Raw genomic sequence first — 26291 nt, forward strand, 5'->3', positions numbered from 1 at the left:
TCATTATTCGGCCTGACATTTTGTTGTTTACCCAGACATTTAAAAAGAATATATTTTAGAGCAGTAATTACAATACCATCAAACCGTGATATTTTTATCCAAGGTTATCATACCATCAGAATCTTATACCGGCCCATGCCTAGTTCCGGCACAAATTAAGCCCTGATAAGCTCTCACTCTCCAAATAATTTGCAAGTTTTTTAAACACATTTTAAACATATACATTTTATTAAAAGGGCAGCTATTTAATCCTTTTTTAAAGATTTAAGATAAGTCTTTTATGTGTCCTGAATGTGTCTGTAAAGTTTCAGCTCAAAATACCCATAAGATTACTTATTATAAGTTTCAGAAGTTTGGATTTTGTGCTCTGAACACAATGTAGCTGTTTTTGTGGCCTGTGCCTTTAATGCCAATTCTCCCTGGCCACAATTCTCAGGGGCCTGTCAGAGTGTGCCTCAATCTCCACCTCAGCTGCATCAGATAAACAGCACAGTCACAGACAGGAAGGAAGCAGATCTCACGTATGTGTGTAAGAAATACTACAGTAAGAATTTTCCCTATTATTATGATGTATTTGTTGTGGAGTTAACTAAAGACTTTCTGCAATGATGAGTCACAGACACACACAGCGCACGCGTTTACTTTGCAAATATGACAGGACACGCATACAAAATAAACCTGATTAAACATCCACAATCCCGGATTGAAGTGTCTTCTTTTATAATTGTACTGACACCCGGCTGTTGCGATAAAGATGATAAAAACCGCGTAATGCAACGTTTTTAACTTGTAAAACTTATCACATATAATGATGATTGATGATCACAGAGCGCTGAACAGATCTTTTATTCCCAGCTGCTTTGCGCATGTCCTGTCTTGTGGATATTATTATATGTGTTACTACAGAGAAATGTTAATATGCGGCTGTCAATCAATTCGATGGGCGGGGAAAACCGCACTCCTACATCACGTCATGTTGCGGTATCACTCCAGTATGATTGTAAACACACTATACCTATACACAGTTCTGTCCAAACAGCTTACAAAAGAAGATTTTCATCATAGGTGCCCTTTAACTCATATTTAATAACTAATTCTTTTGTGTTTGCTTTGAAGACAGTACAAAATATTTTTTTAGGTATAATTTGCAAAACAGTACTCAGCTTAATGTGCAGTTTAAAGGCTTAACTAGATTAATTAGGTTAACTAGGCAAGTTAGGCTAATTAGCTAAGTCATTGAACAACATTGGTTTGTTCTGTAGCTAATCGAAAAAAGGGGGGCAATAAAATTGAACTTAGCATTTTTTTCAGCCAAAATAAAAGAAATAAGACGTTCTCCAAAAGAAAAATATAATAGAAATGCTATGAACACTTTCCTTGCTCTTGCAAAATAATACAAATTTAGTTTCTACTGTGTACATGTATACAGCATGACCTTGGCATTGCCAGCACGCAACTCCACCAGCTGAGCTACAGGAGCTCTTTAGCATTTAAGCAGAATCAGCAATTTTACCAATGGGCCTAACAGACCCAAACAAACACGACAAGCAATTAGCCATTGACAATCTGCTGTTTCTGAAGGTCCATCTCGTTTTTCCATGTAATCTGTCAGAATCATCATCATCAGGACAAGACAGGAATGATTAAAATGAAGGCTTTGTATGGTTAGGCTCCCAAAAACTGATTTCGTAAAGCAACACAGCTGCAGTCTGTTCCTTTTGGCTCGGATCCCCCTGCCTTGTCAAGACACAGTTTAGAAGCAAAGCGAGATGTCAATACGCATTTCAGGAGAGTGGGGAAGCAGGCAGGAGTCACCTGGCTCACAGCATGACAGATGCCCCACCAAACCAACAGGAGGAAAACGCCACTGACAAACTCACGACTGTCACACACATGCAAAGATGGCAGCCCGTAGGGTAATAGTTTGTGATACATTATGAATTTAAGAAAAAAAAAAAGAGTTGGGCAAAGTACTGATGTTAGAAATTGTTATATTTTTCAGTTCATGAATTTGAATTAAATTGGTAAGAAGTTAAACTGGAATGAGAGGAAGAGGAATTTACTCAATTGCAACTGAAATTTATAATCTATCCGTCTATTCTTCCTTCCTATTATACCTTCCTTCCCGTCAACTGTCTTTCCATCCATCCAACTATTACTCTGTCTATTCATCATCCATCTATACAGCTGTTGTTTGATCCATTCATTATTTACACAACCATCCATTCATTAAACACCCAACTATCCATCATTCACCCAACCAACTGCCATTCTATCTATCCATCCATTCATTATTCCACCAACCCTTTTCCTTTTCATACATCCATCTGCTATTCACCCAAACATCCAACCATATACTCATCCATCCATTAATCTCCAACTATCTGTCATTCCATCCATTCATTATTCCACCATCCCTTTTCCTTTTCATCCATTTTTCACTTAACCATCTGCCATTTCATCCATCCACATTCTCATCCATCCATTATTCTCCAACCATCTCATCTCCAATCCCATCCATCCTTCCATTCATCTGTTATTTAACCAACCATCTGAAATTCAATCCATCCATCCATCCAATTATTCACTCAACCATCTGCCATTCCATACATCCATCCACTTATTTATTTATTATTCACTCAACTATCTGCCATTCCATCCATCCATCCATCCATCCATCCATCCATCTATCCATCCGCTATTTCATCAACACTTTTTCTTTTCATCCATCTGTCTGTTATTCACACAACCATTAATTATTCACTCAACCATCTGCCACTCCATCCATCCATAAATCCTTTTATTTCTTATTGACCTATTAGCCATTTCATCCATCCATCAGTTACTCACCCAACCATCTTCCATTTTATCCATTCGCATGTACTCATCCATTAATCTCCACCCATCTGCAATTCCATCTATCCATCCATCTGTTTTTACCCAACCATCTGAAAACCCGTTTTTTCCACTATTATTGTTTATCCACTATCATTAATTTGATACCCATCAACCCATTAATCTCCAACCATCTTCCATTCCATTCATCCATTTTAGTCATGCCATCCATCTTTGCAGTTCCAACCATCTATTTTTGCAGTTCCATCCATTCATTTTTAATCAGCTCTCCATATTTTTAATCATTCCACCCATCCTTCTGTTGTTCATCCACCCATCTTGTCACAGTATCAATACTTTGTTCCATCCATCATTTTCCAGTAAATCTTCCAACTATTGTTCCATCTATAAAACTATTTGTCATTGATCCATACACCATCTTTCAGTTGTTCCATTAATTTTCTAAATTTTCCCATCTACTTGTCTTTCTTCTATCAATTCATCCATCAGTACATCCATCCATCTGACAATCATCCACCCATCTGTCATTCAATCCACCAATCCAACACTGATAAAAGAATATTTACTATTATATCATCAATCTATCTTTCTTTCAATCATTAATCATCTTTCTGTTGTTCCATCGTTTTTTTAAGCTGTTCTATTCGTCCATCCATTTACAATTCCATTAATCCATCTAAGTTGTTCACTCCATTTGTCAATCTATTCGTTTAAAAATGGCATTGTCAAAGTAACAAGTTAAAAGGATAGTTTACCCCAAAATAAAAAAGTCTGTTATCATTTACTCACCATTTGCTTGTTTCAAATCTTTACAAGTTTCTTTTATCTGCTGAATAAAATAGAAAAAAATGCAATGCAACCTGCAATAAAATATATTTTAAAGAAAGCTCAAAACTGCAACTGACTTCCACAATAACGCAAACAAATACCATGGAAGTCAATGGTTACAGTTTTTAGCATTGGGTATATAAGATCTTTCAGTAAATGTAAAACAATAAATAAATTAAATAAAATGTAAAAATATTGAAAAATAAAAATATTAATCTCATTAAGCTGTCATGCATTTTCATAAAGTCAAAAGATAATAAATTCACCTGCTCTAAGTTTAAAAGTTAAAAAAAATCAAATAAAAAGGATTTTTACACATTTTACAATAGCAGAAGTGGACGTTTATGTAAAATAAATCATGTAAACATACCCATCAGGCACATACCATTATAAGACTTGAATTTAAGGTTAGATTTGGGTCTTGATCTCAGGTGACCGAAATTTAATGTCTAGCCAGTGTGTAAAGACAACGTTATTTTGATGTTCAATAACGACAATTGACATTAATATTTGGTTGATTTTAGGTTGTGTTGGAAAGTTACCAAAATCCAACGTCGAGCCAACATCTTAAACCAACATCATATTGACGTCAAATACTGACATTTACAAATCTGGTATGGCAACCAAAATCCAACGTCTGATTGACGTCATAGTGGTAACATCCAAACAATGTCAAGCTGTAACATGACTAGACATTGATATTTGGTTGATTTTAGGTTGGCCGTTGGGTTCTGACATCAACCCAATTTTCATTTCCAAACAAAATGCAATGTCCCCACGACGTTGGGGTACAACGTTAATCTGATGCCATGTTGACATCCTTTGCCTGCAGGGTGGACACTGACAATCCAAATTTATCCTTGGTTTACCCAACACGTCTCCGCTTGGATATCTATTAAACATCTTTTAAACACACAGACACAAAGCAAATGCTTGCTGGGAAAACTGAGCTTGTTAAGCAGTAATTATTACGGAGCAATACCTTTTGGTTGGAAAAAGATGGAGAACAAAAGCAACTGGATGTTCAGACCTTAATAAAATACCTTCTTTATTGTTTAAAAGAAGAAAGAAACTTACAAAGTTGCAGAGTTGAGTAAATAGTGAGTACTTTTTCATTTTGGGGTGAGCTATCCCTTTAAGGCAAGACCAAAAGCCATTTCAAAACTCGAATAATTCTGGTCATTCAACTTCTAATTCCAGTAGCATTTGTGCACCCTGACACTAACTAAGAATTTAAAGGGTATTCTCAGTTCATTCCTGAACAGTGCACAACCCTAGAATATGAATAATGATGAATGTGCTATAGGGTTTGGTTTCTGTCTCTCTGACCAAGCCATTTAGTATGCATCTGCAGCACATGTGGCCAATCTGCAAAACTGTACATGTGTGCGGCGAGTGACCAAGTCCCTGGGTTTCTGATGGGGTTTCAGGCAGCAGCACAGGCTGGAAGAAAGATAAGATTCCTGGGTGGGTTTTGCTGCAGGCAGGGGCCTCTGTGCCCTCCTCCACAGGCCTGCGGCGAGGAGAGGAGGAGAGCGTTATCAGGGCAGCACAAGGCAGGCTGGGTATACACTCCCCCTCCTCCTGCCCTTTTTTTTTTTACTTTCCTTCCCTGTTTTACTTTCTCTTGCCTGGTAGAACTGTGTGAGCGCACCCCTGCTGCGCCTCCCTGCCCACGGGATCAATCTCCCCGTACACTACGCTAAACATCTGCATGTTTCCATGTCTGTGTGTTTGAGTGAGAGTGGAAGTGATGGTGGAAAACAATTCTCTCCCTCTCTGTGGAGTTAAATAGCAGGGCTGGGAGGATTGAGGAATCCGAGAGTATATTTCAGTGTGCACAGCAGCAGTGGTCCATACCAGAGCATCCCATTGGTGCTACTTGTAACAAAAGCAGATGAATAGAAAGAAAATCGAACAGCGCAAGCCGAACTGACAGAAAGAAACCCGAGCAATCACTCCCCCCATTGCAATTTCCTATTGATGGAAACGAACGCAAGTTCTCCAACAGCCTGCTAATAACAAATTAGCCTGTTTGTTAGGGGAAAATGTAATCAGCACGAGGAGGTGAGGAGACACTTGAAGGTTAATTGGAAGCAGCCCTTCTGTAAATGTCAGCGGAAATTTAGGGTCTGCTCTCCGTGGTTGACTCTACACTCAGACACCCTTACTAGGGATAAGCTTCCTCAGACCGTGACGTCGCTTGGATTTAAAAGCACTCTACTCTCGCCTCTGCTCAGAACAAAGCACAGAGTGAAACAAACAAAGAGAACAAACTGATAAACTTCCTCAGTGCGGGAGAGGCACTGTTCCAAAAAACACACTGTAGTGAATGGACTTCAGACTGATTTGATAGAATGCAAGATGGCCTTTTTATGCATGTTCTATGCATCTGAATATTTGTCTTTTTCAAACATATGAGTTCTTCTGAACTCATCTTATCATAGTATCTTTAAATTTATCATGGTTCCTGTAAATATACAGCATGTAAAGCAAGTATTTTTCTCCTTTCACTGTATGAATGAGAAATGACTTTGTTTGCACATTGGAAAGGAGTGCTTATATTATTGCACACATAGTCTATTTGTATGTTATATTTATACATAATCAGAAAACATTGCCTGTTTACAATTTTATTTTATAGCTCTGTTGGTGTCACATCTAAGCAGTCTCCATAAGTGTGATGTTAAATTTGTGCAATAATAGTATTCAGATTTCTGAATGTATATAAAACACAAATAAAGGGATGTTTTAATCAGAATACAATGTTTAGAGTATATGCAAACTGAATCTATCCATTCAGATTTAAAAAATTGGTGCATACAGTGAAATCCAACCTCATTAAATAAGACCTTTAACAAACTTAAATAAAAAATAAAACAATCCTTCTAATTTATTTCATTATCCTTCTTTTTTTTACTCTAATTACATGGAAATAATATTTTAGGGGGGAAAAAAATTAAAGCAGCTAACACCAATGATTAAAAAAGGGTATACAATATATTTTAATAAATGTAAAAAAAAATATATAAAAATGAATTATATTTAAAAATATCTCATTAAGCTTTCACAAAGTCAAAAGATAATTAATTTAAGTTTAAATGTTAGACAAATAAATGGATTTTCACACATTTTGCCATACCAAAAAGGGTATTTTCTGTAAAATAAACCAAGTAAACATACCTAGCAGGCACACAACGTCATAAGACGTTAATATGAGGTTAGATTTAGGTCTTGGTGTCAGGTGATCAAAATTCAATGTCTAGCTAGCATCTATGGACAACGTTATTTTCACATCCAATAATGTCGTCAAATGACGTTAATATTTGGTAGATTTAGGTTGTGTTGGAAAGTGACTAAAATCCAACATCGAGCTAACATCTTAAATCAACTTTATATTCATCAAGTATGACAAATAAAATCCAATGTCTGATTGACATCATAGTGGTAACGTCCACACAACGTCAAGCTGTAACATCATTAGACATTAGCATTTCCGCATTATTACTGCATAGAAATGAACTTTAACGGTAAAAAAAAAAAATTGCTGTTCACACAGGCAATGATGTTATGGAATTTTTTCGGAAAAGATTATTCACACATCCATTCCAAAATACCTGTAAATTCTGACATCATTAACTAAGTGCTTGCATTTGTTAACATTTACAAATTCGGTGGATGAATAAGTATTATGAACAACTTTGATGAAAACATTTAGAGGAGCACTTTCGCATGTTGAGATATACATAATATGTGTGTGTGCTGGTCCACATACACACGCGTCAAGCAACTGAAGCAGAGCTTGAAGGTAAACAAACAGCGGTTTATCATAAGCATGTTATTAATAACTGTTTACACAGTTGGCATTAAGAAGGAACATAGAAAGATTATCTGACTAACATCTAGCAGCTAAATGTGTCTGGAAAACTATTAAAAAGGCTTTTATTTTCATAAACAGCGTGGATGTGAATGTTTAAATGTTCTGATTGGCTGGATTGGCATCTCACATCAGCACATTGTAAGTGCGAACATGCTCTTTCCGGCAATTTTCTTTCTACGTTCCTACGTTTCCTTCAATGCCTCTTTCAGGAAAATTGCTGGAATTAATTTACCAGTATGGTCTGTATGTGTGAAAGGGGCTATTGATATTTGGTTGATTTTAAATGAGACGTTGGGTTCTGACATCAACCCAATTTTTATTTCTAAACAAAAAGCAATGTCCTCACGACGTTGATGTACAACGTCAATCTTGATGTCATGTTGACATCCTGTGCATGCTGGGACGCCACTGAAATTCAAAATTTAGCCTTGGTTTGCCCAACTCGTCTTTGCTTGGATATCTATTAAACATCTTTTAAACACACACACAAAACAAATGCTTGCTGGGAAAACAGTGAGCTTGTTAAGTAGTAATTTATATGGAGCAATACCTATTGGTTGGAGGAAGATGGAGAACAAAAGGAACTGGACGTTCAGACCTAAACTCAGAGCGCAAGTAATCCAGACTTCCTTGATGAGCATGATTTACTGTGAAATCAATGGCTAAATCTACCGCAGGGAACAAACAGACAAAAGGAGATACACAAAGCTAGGCAAACAAAAAAAAAACATCAAACACTTGGGGATGTTCTGAGATGAAAAAGCCCATTTTAATCTAATAGCGAGCAACTGGCACAAGTGTTGGCAAAGCGAGCGCCATCAAAATGACCTGCCCAGAATGCTGTTGGTTTTAAGACGGTGCGGAAAAGACACACAAGCAATCGAAGCCAGGCCATCAGCCTCATGTGCCAGAGCTCTGCACATCACTAAAGCTGCCCAAGTGACAGCGGCTGTCAATATATCGATGGGATGTCAGGAAGTCTGTTAGGCTTCTGCCGCATGCAGACGATGAACTGCCAGCCCTGTGACTGTCTGCCCCCCTCCCTTCGCCTCTTCCGCTCCTCCAACTGCCCCAACCTCAGACAGAGCCGGTGATGAAACGGAAAACACCTGTCCTGTTCGATCTGCCGTATCAGCGGCACGCACCAAGCCGAGCCGCACGGCCAGATGAACATGTAATGAAGAGAGAGGACGGGGGGATGGAGGTGATGGAGCGAGAGCGAGAAGAGGTTAACAAGGTAGAAAGAGAGCAACTCCAGCTGTGCTAATGTCCGCCATCTAATATTTCTCATTAATTAAGCCCACAAACAATAACGTTTCCCAGGCGACCGCCGTTACCTAGATTAGACCGACCTGATATGTGCGCACACATGGCAAATCTGCTGAAAGGCACTGCAGAATCTCCACAAAACACTGAACAGGAAACGTCACAAATGAGGAATTAGTTTGAATTTAATTGTGACACCGAAGTGATGAAATCCGTTCTTGGTGTTAATGATCTGTGGCTTCTAAAAATAAGGTGATACCTGCATGCTGCATCTGAAGGTGGGGAATACAGGAGATGTTGTAGCTTCTCAGATGGTTTTGCATTTTAAAAATGCCCACTGAAACTAATGCTTTTAAGCTGTGTTCACACCAGACGCGGAAAGTGCGGATAAATCGTGCTATTTGCGCGTAAATAGCCGCGTGAATATTTGAGTTTACTCGCTTCATTCGCGCGTCCAACCCCGCTTAATTCGCGTGTAAAGTTTACTTCAGAACAGACGCGGATTCGCGTGATGGACAGGGCTTCTGTCTTCCCGGTGACTGTAGCTTTGTTGCTAAATGGCTAACATGGATTTTATGAAGAAAATAACAGTGTTTATGTACTTTATGAAGGCTGAAAAACAGCATTGATACGTTTAGGACCGTGTCTGAGTCCACTACATACTTTCAGAGGTGCATCCAGCTCTGTGAGCTCATAAACTCCTCCAGAAATTGAACCTGGATCACGGAGGCTTTCAAGGGTGCTTCTGACTGAGCCAAGCCCAGTTTGATGACTTGTTGTCAGTGTCGCCTGGAGGATTTCTCCCGGGACACCATCAACTGGTTCTACGTCACAATCATGCCCCCACAAGAGCAAGCTTCTGATTGGTTAACGCGGCGCGAATGTCCGCTGAAGTTCAGATTTTTTTAACTCGAGAGATTTGCGTGAAACGCTCGTTAAGCGCGTCAAACGCGCAAAATGCTCATTTCGCCATTCGCACCACGCCATTCGCGTCATTCGTGCCGTGCCATTCGCGTCATTCGCGCCGCGCCATTCGCGCGTATCACGCCGCAGGATGTCTAATCGCGCGTTTGCATTGACTTAACATGTAAATCACTCGCGCTTGACGCGCGTTCCGCATCTGGTGTGAACGCAGCATTAGAGGACTACACAGATCATCTCAGGGGAAACAGATACAATTGAACAAATATTGTCATACAGAGTAAAATATATGTTTACTAGGGCTGGATTATAAAATCGGTATCGGTATTAATTGATCAAACACAAGTCAGTCTCAAACACATTGTCAGTCTCAATAAAAAAAAATAAGTTTACTATGAATCGCTATAGTTTTACTAAAATGCGGCTGCTAAGCATGCGTGTTGGGAGCAATGCCAATAAGCTTAGGGTGTAAGTTTGTGAAGAAAATACCAGTGTTTATGTACTTTATGAAGGCTGAAAAACAGCATTGGTACGTTTAGGACCGTGTCTGAGTCCACTACATACTTTCAGAGGTGCATCCAGCTCTGTGAGCTCATAAACTCCTCCAGAAATTGAACCTGGATCATGGAGGCTTTCAAGGGTGCTTCTGACTGAGCCAAGCCCAGTTTGATGACTTGTTGTCGGTGTCACCTGGAGGATTTCTCCCGGGACACCATCAACTGGTTCTACGTCACAATCATGCCCCCACAAGAGCAAGCTTCTGATTGGTTAACGCGGCGCGAATGTCAGCTGAAGTTCAGATTTTTTTAACTCGAGAGATTAAAAATGCGGCTGCTAAGCATGTGTGTTGGGAGCAATGCCAATAAGCTTAGGGTGTAAGTTTGTCATTTTCAATGGAGGTGCGATTTTCCAGGCACACCTGGAAAACATCTAAACTTTTCCGAATGCCGTGAACGCACCATGATTCATGCAAGTAGAACTAATCTGCTTCAAACTTTGTATGGTATATACACATTTCACTAATAGTGGCAGACTAATTACCTCAGACAACACAGCGCATCCAAACACTGCATCACTTTTTACTTTTCTCCATGAACTTGTATCGGAGCTGTAGCAATGTATTGTTTGTTTGTCATCCTCTGAAAAAATGGTTGATTGTCACTTAGTTACGGAAAGATGGCAGGGGAGTGCGAGCGCAAAGTGCATTAAATGGTGAAGGAAACCTGGCTCTCGCGCTTATCACTTCAGGTCACAATAACAACACATGCAAAAATGAGTGAGGTGGCTAGCAGCAGTGAGGGGATTTCAAATAAAAAGGACGTCGCCAGTAGGCATGAGATGATAACCGTTTTCAAGGTATATCGCAGTTTGGAAAAGTCAAGGTTTTAAGATCTTCATTTTTCTGCTATACTGTTTCTATAGTATATAAAAGATTGTTTATTCAAAATTTTAGTAGCAATATATGCAGTACAATGATTTCACCTGAGAAAGTGTACATTTCCCATTGCTAAACATTTTTCTTAATTACAAACTATAAAAGAAACAGAACACAATACAAAAAAAAAAGTTTCATAAAATATATGGAAATAACCAACGCAATCTCACTGCAATTCGAAACTTTTTCATTTAGTGGCTAATTCGTATGAATTCGTACACTTTAGCACAATTTGCTCATCACCCAATGATGGTTGGGGTTAGGGGTGGGGTTGGGTGCCATGCTTCCTTTTTAAAATCGTACTGACAAAACGTCAAATACTTACGTTTTCTCTTGAGATCAGGCTGGAAATAACAGTAACAATAAAATGGCAACATAAATGATATCAATAACTAAATATACACAAGTCAGAGAGGGTTGAATTTTTTTTCGCTCATTCGCTTTAGTTTAGTTACTATCAGCTGTAAATTCCCAAATCTAAAGAGATCTAAAGAGAGGATTAAGAGGGAGAATACAATGGGTCGTATATTAAAAAATTATATGTACGATTTTTTATTTATATATATTTTAGTTTTTTAGGACAATGGTATCTCCAGCAGAGCAGATATCCAAAGATGCTGGTTTAAATTGTAAAGAAATCAGTGTTTTTAAAATTAACAAAGCAAACAGTAGTCAATTATTTATTTGAATTATTTAGCCTGACATGTTTACTAATGCAAAATATTATACATTTTTCTTAAAATAAAATATAGTGTGTTCAAAAGGGAAAAAGGTTCTGCTTTTTACTCAGACATTTAAAAAAAAAGAATATATTTTAGATCAGTAATCATACTACTGTGGAACTGTTATATTTTTATCCAAGGTTATTTTACCATCAGAATCTTATACCGGCCCTGGCTTTTTGGTTTCTTTTCTTGTGCATCCCAGCCACTAGCACCTCCATCTGAAATAATTTTTATAATAGGGGTTATTAGGTTATCCAACTTCACAATTTGTAATGTTGCAGTATGTATTTGAATAATGTTGGATCCTTTAATTGAAAGATTTGATTATCATAATTTGTTTTGTTTACAGAAATTGAGGATTACTGTATCATTATTATTCACACTTTAAACTCTGCTTTGATTATTCAGCATTAGCACTTTACCAGTGCACACACTTTGTAGCAATTTATTTATCAAGTTTAAGAGTATCTTTAACACTTTTGTTTGTTTTATAATAAAGAGATCAGACATTTTGTTTAAACTGGTTACACGACCATCCTATTACGCAGTCAGAGACCTATAAGTAGTTGGGCATTTACATTGATAGTTCTTTTACATGGAAACACACATTAAGTGGGTTTGCTCTCGTTGACACCAGAGATTGTATTTTTTAAAGAGGTTACGTGTTTTTGGAGTTAACAAGAAGCTTATGATGTTGTTTAATAAAGCTGTTCTGGAAAGCATTGTTAGATATGGTATCACAGTGTGGTTTGGCAACCTATCTGTACAGTGTAAATCTAAGTTGATGCATCTCTTTAAGACAGGATGGACAATTGTTGGGCATGATGAATATTTTAATTCTTAAGTTTTATATGAGAATTGTGTCCTCAATCAGGTGGAATGGATTCTGAATAATCCAACTCATGTTTCGTCTACACATTATAAAACTGCTTTCCTCTGGTAGGAGATATACTGTATAGTCCCAAAGTGTAGGTTGAACCAATATAAGAGATCCTTTGTAGCAGTTTCAGTGGGTTTATTTATCAATAGTTTTTCTTAATTAGCATTATAATTATTGTATATACTAAATTTTGTACTTTTTTATTGTTTGTTTTAATGAAATGTCTGCAACAATATGGTGATACCCATAACAAATTTCCTGTCAAGGACAATAAAGTTTTACTACCACTACTAAATGTTTTTGTTTCTGACTATTAAACCTATTTACTTAGTGATGTTGGTATATTAAAATAAAGTGGTTAAAAAATCTTAATGTTCCTAGATGGATTGTTAAATAATATTCAGTAATTATCTATGCCAAATGATATGAAGCATGTACTGTGATTTTTTTTTTTTTTTTTTTTTTGTAATATTGCACTGACCTAATGTTTACATAATTTTGAAAAACTGTATTATATATTATACCTAGTTACTGTATTGTTATTATATTTTTCTTGCAGAGAAAGTCGTATTTCTTTTAGTTTGGCTGGTATAAAAATGTAAAATCTACTAAATTCAATATTATTACATAAAAAATATTTCTGCTACTTTTTTAAACTACTTTTTTAAAATGAGCTAAATCAACAAAATTCTTGAAATTTTTGTGGACCAACTTAACTGTTTTAATCTCAATCCACTTAAACTTGTAAACACAATTAGGTTACCTTAATCGATTTGGTGTTGGGACAGCATGAAACAATTGTGTGGAACCCTGCTCCCTTAAGAAACTAAATATTTTTTGTAGTGCTGGGCAATGATACAGTTTTTTAATCGAAATTATTCGCATTGTTTTGCATAAAAAAACTAAAATGATTTTAAAAGAAGTGCATTAAGCATTTATATTTTAAAAGTACTGAGAAATGTATAAACAACAAATAATCATATTCCCATAACATCTTAGCAGTTAAAAAAAATTAAATCTAAACTTAAATGGTGTAATCAAATTGAATTGACAACTAAAGGTATTTGCCACAGCCAGGACATAAAAATGTTCCCTAATTTGTAATAGAAATAAGTTATGTTTAGATTTCAGAGGCTGGATCGTAACATTATAACGGGATAGTGCAAACAACATCAAGTAAGCATTCAGAAATGTATTTTGTAACATGCAAAAAAAAAAAAAAAAAAAAAACTTTCATTCTATCAGAAAACAACTAACAGTCCATTCTGTAGCAGATGTCAACTGTTGGAAAGAACAACAATGTTTTACTGTGCAGTACACAGTTAATCTGTAGAGAACATGTGTGTACCGAATTTCCTTTAGATAATCTCAGTCCCCAAAATAAATAGCAAATAAAAAAACATAAAAATAAAACAAAATCAACTGCATTTATCAATTCAGCATTTACGTATTCCTCTCCACCATGTCAGTTGCTAAAACACACGACTAGATTATTTATCATCTGGTAATGTAAATTAACTCTCCAAAGTAGTCTGCGAAAGTTACCTCGTTCTCTGTTTGTTTGGGTGCTTGAGTTGCTGGCATCAACGTTGTGTACAGCATTCAAGTAATGCTACTTCAGACTTGAAGCACTCCGGTGATATGAATACTCTGCTTTGCCGTAATGACATGTAACTTTGGTTTTAACAACTTCACCGTTAACTGAAAATGTCCGTTAAAGAGTTTGCTACTTTTATCTACATTATTGTACCGTTCGTATGAGAGCAGCAGGCCAGCAGCAGCACTTACAGTAGGCCCGCCCCAAATGCTCTCATTGGTTGAGAAGTGTGATGATGACATTTCCCAAGCCAATACTAATCAACCACCCAAGCTCTTGTGAGTATTTTTTTTTTTTTTTTTACAAATAAGATAGAATAAATATCTTTTAAACTAATTCATGAATTCTATCCAGTTAAACCTTTTCTCAGTAAACTAAAAAAGGATATTGATATACATTGTTTTTTTTATTTGCATCTGGAAACTGTACCCAAATCTTTTGGCACTGTGTTAATGTTAAAAAGCCTTGGTATGTATGGTATGATGCTTCTGCCTGTATATAAAAAAGATAGTCTTCAATTTTAATTAGCATTTTGAAAATGTACATTTTTGTTGTTTTAATTTTTGGATATTTTAATTATGATAATCTGAATAATGAAGTTTTTGTTATTAATCTATTAATTTTGTTGATTAAGTTTCATATTCATTTGTAAACCCTAACCCCCCCCCCCCCCCCCCCAAAAAAAAAAAACTGTTTCACTTCGTTTTATAATAAACTGAAAAATTACTTTTTTACTATACATAGTACTCATAGAAAGGTCATTCAAAAAGTCCATTTGTGCTTTGTTTTCCAAATTTTTGATAAATTTAAAGGTCCTCCTTGTAATTGTAAGAACTTTATAATTTATTTACTATTCATACACTTTATTTCTTTATTTTTTTTGCACTGTTATTATTATTTACCTTCTTCTGTCACCCTGGCATTTGTTCTATTGTCATTTATCTGTTGTTTAATGCGGTGGCGTAGTGAGTATCAATGTCGCCTCACAGCAAGATGGTCTCTGGTTCGAGCCTTGGCTTGATCAGTTGGCATTTCTGCGTACACATTCTCTCCATGTCCGTGCGGTTTTCCTCCAGGTGCTACGGTTTCCCCCTCAGTCCAAAGACATGCGCTATAGGTGAATTGGGTAAGCTAATTTGTCCGTAGTGTATGTGTGTGAATGTATGTGTTTGGGTGTTTCCCAGTGATGGGTTGCAGCTGGAAGGGCATCAACTGCATGAAACATATGCTAGAAAAGTTGGTGGTTCATTCCGCTGTGGCCACCCCTGATTCATAAATGAATGAAAGTTGTTTAAAGCATAATAATACAAAAGAGTTAATAAAAAACTAACATCTTGTGACCTTTGGCTTCCCAGTAATGCCTGTAATGATGTGGTTGATAATAATGCGGTAATTTGCCCAGTTTTTATTTTTTGATATACCACTGTTGTCCAATGACTTGCCCAAATGACCTAATTTGCATAATTAACCCAGTTAAGCCTTTAAATTGCACTATAAACTGAACTCTATTATATTTAATAACTAATATCTAATAACTATTAAGACATTACATACCATCATCAAGGGAAAAACAAAAGAAATTAGTTATTAGAAATTTGTTATTAAAACTATTATAAAAAAATGTGTTTAAACAAATCTCTCTATTAAAACACACTCGGGAAATAAATAAATCAATAAATAAATAATAAGAAATGTTTTGTATAATAATAAAAAAGAAAATAAGGTATTCCAAAAATTATCTAAATTTTAAAAATACTGTACATAAATATTTCCCAGAGATGGGTTGCGGCTGGAAGGGCATTCGCTGCATAAAAACTTGCTGAATAAGTTGGCGGTTCATTCCGCTGTGGCGACCCCGGATTAATACAGGGACTAAGCCGACAAGAAAATGAATGAATGAAGAATGTACATAAATAAATATTATATGGCAAATATAAATTCCATAACACACACACACACACACACACACACACACACACACACACACACACACACACACACATATCACAGCTTACATATATACTGGAACATGCAAAAAAAAAAAAGTAATGTAATTCTACATTTGAAACATGTTTGTGTTTGTGTGTGTGTGTCAGCTTATACTCGTTCAGAAGCTCAATGTTTACGCTGCAAAACTGATTTAGAACTTTGTACCTCCAAAATCCGAATAAGTTCAAAAACCAGCATCTCTTGATCATGGCAGAGTTTTCTAGACACAAATGGAAAACACATATTTTCATTTGGCTTCTTTGTGATGTTGTGCAAGTGGGCTGTGATCCGTGTACGTGCCAGCAACATCTCAGAGCCTCTGCCAGGTAGATTAGCTCCGAGAAGCCAAGCAGAACCGCGCCTCTGATGCGCCACGGACGTATGCAAATGCGCGGCAAACGCACAAACAATTCAATCACTTTCCTCCCTTTTCTGGGACGCATGCACAGACATGATATCTGAAGCTTCAACAAGCTTACAGCAGCTTAGAACCAGTTTTAGACCCACAGAAACTTCTCCGGCAACTTGTGTTTACAAACCGCTCCTCTAACAGGCCCTCGAGAGTGAGGACGGATAAGAAAATCACTCCTCAGTCTAACAGCTAAGTAGGTTTACTGCAAATATTAGTCATTTCACTCAAAACGGTGGTGCGTTAATCCCCGGGAGATGTTTTCAGATAAAACGCTCATCGTTTAGTGGCGTCGTTTTGTGGTTTTCTCTAGGATCCCATCAGCAGAGTTGACCCTTGACCCTTCACCAGCAGTTTGATTGACAGGTGATCATATTCTGTGCCTCCTTCACTGTCCCCCATTTTGTCGTAGTATAGTATCATGGGCGATTTTTTGAAAATGTGTTCGTATGGGACTTGTAATGCAGACACCAGGTACTCAGAAAGTCAATTTCATTCTTTCCTGAAACCTATAGAAGTGTATGAAATGGATTTGTGTACATAGCCTCACCATCAATTGTCAATCAATGGTGCTGTCAATAGCTAAACGAATGACTCGAAAGGCAAGGAACTGAGACTGATGGACTAATCTTTTCTGTTATTTGACCAGTCGGTATAACTTTAGTTAATGGTGATGGGACTTGACAAAGTAACCATTAACTTGAGGTGAAATGAAAACTTAAACTGCATAAACTGATCCAGACCCAGATAAACAATGAATGAATCTGTCCTGTCTTCTATATTTTTATAAATGCATTATAGTTTTGTCTTGTTCCACAGTTTGCATGTGCTTGTGAATTATGTTAGGGAATCGATTAGGCATGTCCAGATCCAGTCATGTGATCGGAAATCGGGCCAGATTTTAGACTCGATCAGAATCGGATGTTAAGGACGATAAGGACTCGAATATATATATTTTAGGTGGGCATATATACATTTTTTTTAATATAGATTAATTTCACTGTAATCTTGGAATCAATCTAGATTAACTTAGATTAAAATGGCTCATTTGGATTCTGACGAAGGCATTCAGAATATGTGTGCTACTCAAATAATGACTAAAAGTAAGTCTTTGAGAACGGGTTTCTCAAGGCAGGTGGCGTATTAGACCAGGGGCTCATCTCCTGTTTCCAAAATGCATCACAAACTGCTTGAGAAACTGTTCTACTATGATAATGACAATAAATCATGTTCAATAAGATGTACTTGTGTTTACTAACTGTTCACACTGCAAAAAATACTTTTCTTGCTTAGATTTTTTGTCTTGTTTCTAGTCTAAATATCTAAAAATTCCTAAACCAAGAAGAATTTTCTAGACAAGCAAAACACATTATCTCGTTTTGAGAAATAATATGCCAATATTAAGTGAGTTTTTCCTTAAAATAAGCAAAATAATCTGCCAATGGGGTAAGCAAAATGATCTTACATCAAAAGAAAAAACAAGATTATTTTGCTTACCCCATTGGCAGATTATTTTGCTTATTTAAAGGTAAAACTCACTTAATATTGGCACTTAATAAAGCACTTCATGTAAACAACTTAATTATATTATTGTCTATTAGGGCAAATAACAAGATTACAGATAGTCGTAGTCAGTAGTGTCTTTGAAGTAAGTGAAAGATCCAGAAGAGCATACTGATTTGATTCAGAAGGGGACTTTTTTGACAGACGGCTTACCGGTTTGACTTTCATTCATTGTTATTCATTTTAAAAAGCACCCGGTTCTTCACCCAGACTCGTTCTCGTCCCTACAATGCAATTCGGCCAGGCATACATCCATTCTAAAAATCAAGGTGAAAGTCATCATAGCTTGTGTAGAACACAATTTTAATCTCCAGATAAGAGTCTCACGTTAACGCATTAGTGATAATATAATATATATATTAGTGCTATATAGTGCTATATACTCTTCATATATTAGTATATCAAGAGTTCAGATGCAAAAACCTTTAAATGCCATTTGAAATGTTCTCCTAAAATGACCAGTTTTGTCAGCCTCCTATGTTTATGTTTAGTTATTTCACTTTAAAGGCAAATGAAATAACTTAAAAGTCACTATAAAAGTAAAACTACTGATCCTACACACAGGAGTTAGAGAAAAAATCTAATTTTAGACAAAAATATCAGATGGCTTTTAGAGGTTTTTCCATCTAAACTCTTCATATATATATATATATATATTTATATGATCGCAGAGGATTCATATAAATATTATTTCAAGAGTTCACACTTAGCAGATGATTGGTATTAAGCTAGTTTGGCATGCTGTCCCGGGAGAGAGCACTCATCTCATGAGATCCTCGAGCCCTGGGCTCCCTCCCATTTGCAGGGCGAGAAGAGAGTTTGAGCTCAGGTGTTCTGCTGGTGGAAACTGACTATGGTGCTGATTTGGTTTAGTCAATTTACTTATGTCTCATGTTGTGGACTGTGAGAGGAAATCGGAGAACCCATGAAAACCTACGCAAGCACGGGGAGAACATGAACTCCGCACAGAAATGCCAACTGGCTGGGTAGAGACCCGAACCGAAGGCATTCTTGCTGTGAGGCAACAGTCTTAGACACTGGGCCGCCATGCTGCCCTAAAGAGGAAAAAGAGGAGGAGAGGGGGTGGTAGGGTGGATTCTTCAAGATGAAGATGGCTAAGGTAAGATGCTTTGGTCATTTATATTAAGTTAGGAATCGTCTGATTGGTGGTTCATACATTAGCTTGACTCGGGGCCAGCCATGTTAATCATAAGCACGTGATCCTCTCGAAATTAGTTTATAAGTAAACTTCACATAGTGTTACTTCAGACACCTGTCTCATTATCTTTTGGTACGCAACCTTGTTGTTTCTTTTTATGCATTTAGTTTTTGCCCATTATAATTTTACAGACTATTTCAATATTTTGATTAATGCGCATTATTTTTCTATCTGCATCTGTCATTCTTCAGGCGAGAATTTGATCCCATATAGGCATGGTTAAGAATATTGTGTCTGAAGCTGTCACTCCATTGCCAAAGCAACTGGTCAGACTTTGACAATTACTTGCATGGGTTAACTGTTAGGCTATTAATATCCTAAGATGTTATTATGTCAATGTATTGAAAAATAACACTGTATAACAGTATACAGAAGTGCGAAATATAGAGCGCGCCTGTCAGAATTTTTGCTAGTTCATTCTTTGATTCCTCCTTTAGCCTTCCACTTTTCAGAGCCGCAGTAAACACAACATAATCAGTCATTAAGAACAACAACACCAAACTCATCCAGAGTAGGTTAGAAACGGATTAGGAATGATCAGACTGCACTGGGGCCGCCGCAGTCTCTCATGCACTTTCATAATTCAGAGATTCATCAACGGTTGCATCAATTCGCCATCCCACATTACAAAGCATTCGCAATGCTGTTTTGTGTTCTCATTTGGAATGCATTACCTCGGATGTGATGAATACTAATTTGACAGATACCAGATTATGAGCAAATGTAAAGTTAATTTAGGGAATGTGCTTGAACAGTTTTGTCGGCTCCCAAAAAAACACAGTTTAGCATTACGTAAACAGAAAACATCCCATTTTTTCCATCTCAAAGCACTTATCAAAATATTCGATTACAACTGACAGGTGAATTAGGAATCACCTTTGTAAATACATTAGGTTATCTTCCTCTTTCAATGTGTGATGCTTTTCTCTCATAACGTCTGCCTATTTGACGTCTTCCAAATACTGTTAACGGTGTTCAGAATATATATCAGTCTCATTGCCCCACATGATTTGGAGTACAGGCCTGAAACCCGAATGTATATACTCTGGCCGCCGCTTTTCGTTAAGCCTTAGACAGTGAAGGATTTTTTTGTGTATGTATGTGCGTGTTTATTTGCCGCTGTTCTTCACACACTGCCAAAGAGAGTGTGTAATTTGGCTGAGGGAAAAGCGGCAGAAAACAATTATGTGCACGAGGTGGCCATGAGGCAATCGGCGCAGGCTGTAATGGAGAGGACGGTTGACACATGGGCTTTATTCCGCTCTGGTATTGTTTGAATGTGGGCAAAATGACTCCACTATATTGTCAGGACCTAAAATGAATTGCCAATTATATCCGATGGCATCCCATTGGAGAGTAGGTAACATTTAAAGTGATGGATAGAGACAGGGAGGATATTTAGTGGACGCCTTTTTTATTCAGAAACGGCTCAAATTTCCACACGTTGTGAGCAAGTTAAGCTGGGGATGTGAAACAAACAGTGAACAAACAACAGCTTTCCACTGCTGTCAGAAGCCGATCGATTTTTTTTAAGCTCCAAATTTCTTATTTTTAATCCTGCGTTCAAATCTGGCACTCCCTGTTGCGTCAGGATGTTTTGCAGATCTGAATCTTTAGCTTTTCTTCTTTGAGAAATCACTGTTCTCAAATGGCAGTTGTTTGACTTGTTTTTGACGTCTTTGTAGCACAATTTGTGTGCTATTCACTAGGCAGTGCAGCTATAAGCTCCCTTCCATGCTCTTTCTATCTTCCAAGTATTCTCAGATGGTAGCAGTTCTGTTTTGGAAGGGATTTGACATCTTTGTATTTGTAAGGCGTTTTTTTTTTCACCACTTTAGAGTCCAACTATAAACTCTACTGTGCAGTTTTGTATTTTTTTAGCGGATGCTCATCATCTAGTTAACCAAGTTTCTGTTTGAATATTTCTGCACATCAGATTCATCAGTGAGAAAGAGTGTAAGTGCAGAAGCTGAGCGAGAGACTAATCCTTCCACCTCTGTTCACCCAGGGTGCAGCTGTGTGAATGAAGCTCGGCTAATAAGCAGGATCAGCCGTATTCCATTCCAACTTATTTAAGTACATCTCCAAATGCCAAGATACTTTTTCACATGTTCCAGATTTTTTCCCCCCACAATTTCTTGCCTTTTACCAGTTCACACAGTTCATCATTTATTTATTTATTTTTATTTTTTTCAGAGTAACATGGTTACTTGCATAGCTGATTGATGTCAGATACTTCCTGTCTGGATGTCAAAATCAACCCTTTGTGTTCATTTCTGACATTATTTTTATTTTTTTGTTAGACTGTTATGTCGATACTGATGTTCTTCAAGAATCTTAATAAGGTCAAATCTGATGAATATTACAGAGTGTTATAGACCATTTAGATTATAGACCATTTTGAGGGATGTAAACAAAAACAATGGTCCCAATGTATTTCCTGTTTCACTTTTTTAAATTTCTGTAGCTTCCGAGAATCCAAAAACAGCCACATATTGATAAATAATGTTATGAGAGATGTTTTAAATTTAAGTTGTAATTGAATTGCCTCTTTTTACATAAAAACCCTTGATAAGAAATCAGTTCAATATCACCATTGTTTAATATTAAAGAAATACAACCTTCTTAGTTGGGAAAATGTAATTAAATATGTACATATCTGTTTAATGTTTAAGACTTTACATAACCCCACTTCACTATTAAATCAGTTTGTATTATGATATTAGAACGACTGCTCACCGAACTACTAGAGGAGGTGACAGAGGGGACTGCATTATTCCTCTCAAAAAAAGTTAATTCAGTCAATCTGTATTTTCAGTGAGAGCTGCTAGGGAATGGAACTCCATCCCACCAACAATTAGAAGATCATGTACTTTTCGTTCTTTTCAGTCTCATGTTACAAATTGGTTATTGACAAATCAGCATTGTCAGCATTAGTACTGTATTCTTGACACATTTGTACTGTTGTCTTTGGCTTTTTGTACTCTGCTGCCATCAGTCTGTTCTTTTTTTTTCTTAACTTTTTTAACTGTATTTTTTATATGAAAGTATATTTAATGTTTAATGTTGTGCTTCTGTTTTAGGTGTGACTTTTTAACATTCTGTAAGGGGTCTACGGAATAGCCATTCTTGGCTAATTCTGGCACATTTTACAGTAATGTTTATTAATGTGCATTGACCCTGTAAACAAATAAACTAAACTAAACTAAACATTGAAATGTTCTATACAAACACTTCTCACTATTATTTCTAGTATGTAAACGTGCTTGTCATAAATCACACGGTTTGTAGGTATATCAAACAATACATTGTAGGAGTCAAAATTTTCCTTTTTTTCTCATGCTAAAAATAATTATATTATAATATTCCATTTAGTAAATATCCAACTGTAAATATATCAAAACTTATAAAATGATTAGTAATATGCATTTCTAAGAACTTGGACAACTTTAATGGTGATTTTCTCATTATTTATTTTTTTTGAAACCACAGATTCCAGATATTTCACCCTTGCCGTCCACTTACTAGTATCGGGTTGGACCCCCTTTACTCTTCAGAACTGCCTTGATCCTTCATGGCATAGATTCAACAAGGTACTGGAAATATTCCACAGAGATTTTGTTCAATTGCACAAGGAATTGCTCAAGTCTGCATTAGTGCGTCCTCGATATCAAGATCACATCCGGGAAGTTTCACGCGTCCTCCGTACTTGCGGTCTTGAGTATTGGAACTGAACATAGGCAGCTGATGATGACGTTGCAGGAGAACACGAGAACGCAAGACCGCTGAAGAACGCATATTGAGAAACAGCCCATACCTCAGCCAAATATTGTCAAGTCCAATAACAAACCATATCTCAAAGAGAATCTTATTTATTTGGATTTCAATTAAAGTTCAACCCAGTTTCCAACCCAGGTTTTGTTGCCCAGATTCACATTTTCTAAGTAATACTGGTCTATCTCACTTATGTTATTTATTAATGTATGTATTTATTTGACTGTTTTACTGTATTTTTATTCAGAACATTGTTTTATTTCTTACTTTTGTGTCTTTCATGTAATCTTGTATTATTTTATTTTCAGTATAACTTCTAGCTTGCAAAACCAGGCAGAGATTTTGACAATTCCCCAAATTGAAATACTGAGGAAAATTATACATGCTTGTTTTTTTAACATATCCATCTTCTTGTGTGAATACCCATACTCATTTTTGATTTTCTATCAGCACTTCAAACTCTGTGACCAACACGCTGCCGGTTCCCCAAACAGCCCAGAGTCCCCTTCTTGACACATGTGACTAAATGACTGAATGAATGACAGGACAGACGCGGGGAGAATGATGCATAGTAACCGTCTAACCGCCGCACAACCTTCTGGAATGGCCCGGGAAAAGCTGGGAGTCATTAACTTTTAAAGCAGGTAGGCTGAGAAAGAGAGGGGTCAGACAGACACAGGGGCCAGTGTCCATACTGTGCTCAGTGGCATACCAATCCCTCCCAAAACCCCTTCAAAACGGGTGTGACGGACAAGAGCGAGAGGGCAGGGCGCAACCCTGCAGTGGTGCTGTCATCCGCCATGGCACAGGTGGCACAGGTGGCATTGAGGATACGGGCAGGTATGTGTGCGCATCAGTGGAACAAGAGGGTTGATTGACAGGTCTCATCAGAGACAGCCTAATGACACCCCCAACCACCAATTAAGGCTCATCAAGGTCCCCAATTGAATGTCGCTGATAAATAATGTATGCCCTCAGTAATTCCACATAATCTTGATACTGGAGAGTCAAAGGTGTATGCATTATTAATGGGGCCAAATTGGACTTTAATAACTGCCTCAGTGAATCCTACACGGTGGAGGAATTCACTTATGTTAATATGGCTTTATTATTAATGGGGTGACGCTTTTTCTAAAATGTTAACTGACTGAAGCACTCCAGAGGCAATTCCCAAGATTGACGAGTCCACCGTCCGGGAGAACTGGAGCGCTCTTATTTATTTATCGGCCTACCTGTGGTGCGTCAGCCCACACCATTAGATCAATAATTTGTTCGTCAAATCATTAGCTTGTATCATAGTGGTGCAATTACGCGGGCGGCACGTTTGGAAGACAGGGCTGTCGTTAATCGCATATTAGCTTGGCTTATTCCTAACAAACACGGATGAGCCAGTGGACGTGGTTCTCTGGAGTTTGTTTGGAGTGTTGCTGTTGCCTTAATTGACCTTTCGCAAACCTTTCCTCATTTTTTTTATGTCCAACAAGCTTTAAGTATCAACCATACTGTATTACTGCTCTCTGGTCACCTGAAGTGCTTGCATTATCCTCATTTGCACATGACTTTGGATAAAAGTGTCTGCTAAATGAATACATTTCTAATTGTAAAGACTCATCCTGTCCTTCATTCATTCATTTAGGATAGGATAAACTTTATTTGTCCCCAAGAGGATATTTGTACTGGGCAAAAAGGTGCTACAATCTTGCTCTAAGCATACAATAAAATAAATAAAACAAACAAAGCAGTTAAGAACAAACAATTAAGAACATACATTACAAAATAGGACTGTATATAAATATGAAATATATAAAGCACAGAACACAGTCAGGTGCTAATGTACTGCAGGTGCATTGTTCTTGGTAGAGTTCAAGAGCTTTATCAAAGTAGGAACAAACGAAAGCTTCAATCTATTGCTTTTACACATTGGCATTGTCAGTCTTTTTCCTGACAGTAACAGCTGTTATTCACTGAAAAAAGGATTGTTAGGAATCAGACCGCTGTTCATATAGAGCAGGGATCACCAAACTTGTTCCGGGAGGTCCGGTGTCCTGGAGATTTTAGCTCCAAATTAAACACACCTGAACAAGCTAATCATGGTATACTTGAAACACCCAGGCAGGTGTGTTGAGGCAAGTTGGAGCTAAACCCCTGTAGGGCACCAGACCTCCAGGAATGAGATTGGTGACCCCTGATATAGAGTCTGTATGGGTTTGTATTGATTTATTCCTATGATTTTTATGGCTGTTTTTTGAATATGAACCCATTTATTTTTCAATTGAACAGACAGACTTGCAAACCTGACTGTGATTCCATAAAAAACAAGCAAGATATCGCTACCCACCCTATACAATCTCAGCCTTCTTAAAAAATATAGCCTCTGTTGTAGTTGTGTGCATAAGCTGTCTACAGCCCCTTCCACACACTATTGCCGGTAAATTTCAGGAAAGGTCTGTATGTGTGAACAGGCCCTTTTTGAAAACACCGATAAATTAATTCCAACCTTTTTTCCGTAAAGAGAAGTTGTAACATTACCGGTAATTTGCCGGAATGCTGCACTGTGTGAACTCAGAAGGAAGATTGCCAAAAAAAGCCGTGTTAACGTCTATAAAACGCTGACGTGAGATGTCTACTTTAGCCAATCAGAACACTCCGACACAATAACATCCGAGCTTTTAACGAAAATAAAAGCCTTTGAATATTTTTTCCAGACACATTTAGCTGCTAGATGTTAGTCAGATAACGTTTCTATGTTCCTTCTGAATGCCAACTGTGCAAAAAAAATCGATAAAATGCCTATGATAAGCCATTGTTTGTTTACCTTCAAGCTCTGACTCGTATGTACGTGAAGCAGTCGGTGAGCACCAGCACACACACCCGTATTATAAACATCTTGACACGCGAAAGTGCTCTCCCATATGTTTTCATCGAAGTTGTTCACAATACTTATCACAG

General features: G+C 37.2%; 1 protein-coding gene across 20 annotated transcripts in view; it reads right to left on the reverse strand.

Annotated features, from left to right (window-relative positions):
- Positions 1-14619, reverse strand: part of celf4 (CUGBP, Elav-like family member 4) — a 257804-nt gene extending 243185 nt beyond the window's left edge. For all 20 annotated transcript variants that reach the window (XM_073934465.1, XM_073934456.1, XM_073934464.1 and 17 more), the window contains exon 1: positions 14337-14619. The gene's annotated coding sequence lies outside the window, so the exon portion shown is untranslated. The remainder of the gene's footprint in view (positions 1-14336) is intronic.
- Positions 14620-26291: the final 11672 nt, after the last annotated feature.

Source organism: Danio rerio, chromosome 21 (assembly GCF_049306965.1).
Source record: "Danio rerio strain Tuebingen ecotype United States chromosome 21, GRCz12tu, whole genome shotgun sequence".
Lineage (NCBI taxonomy): Eukaryota > Metazoa > Chordata > Actinopteri > Cypriniformes > Danionidae > Danio > Danio rerio.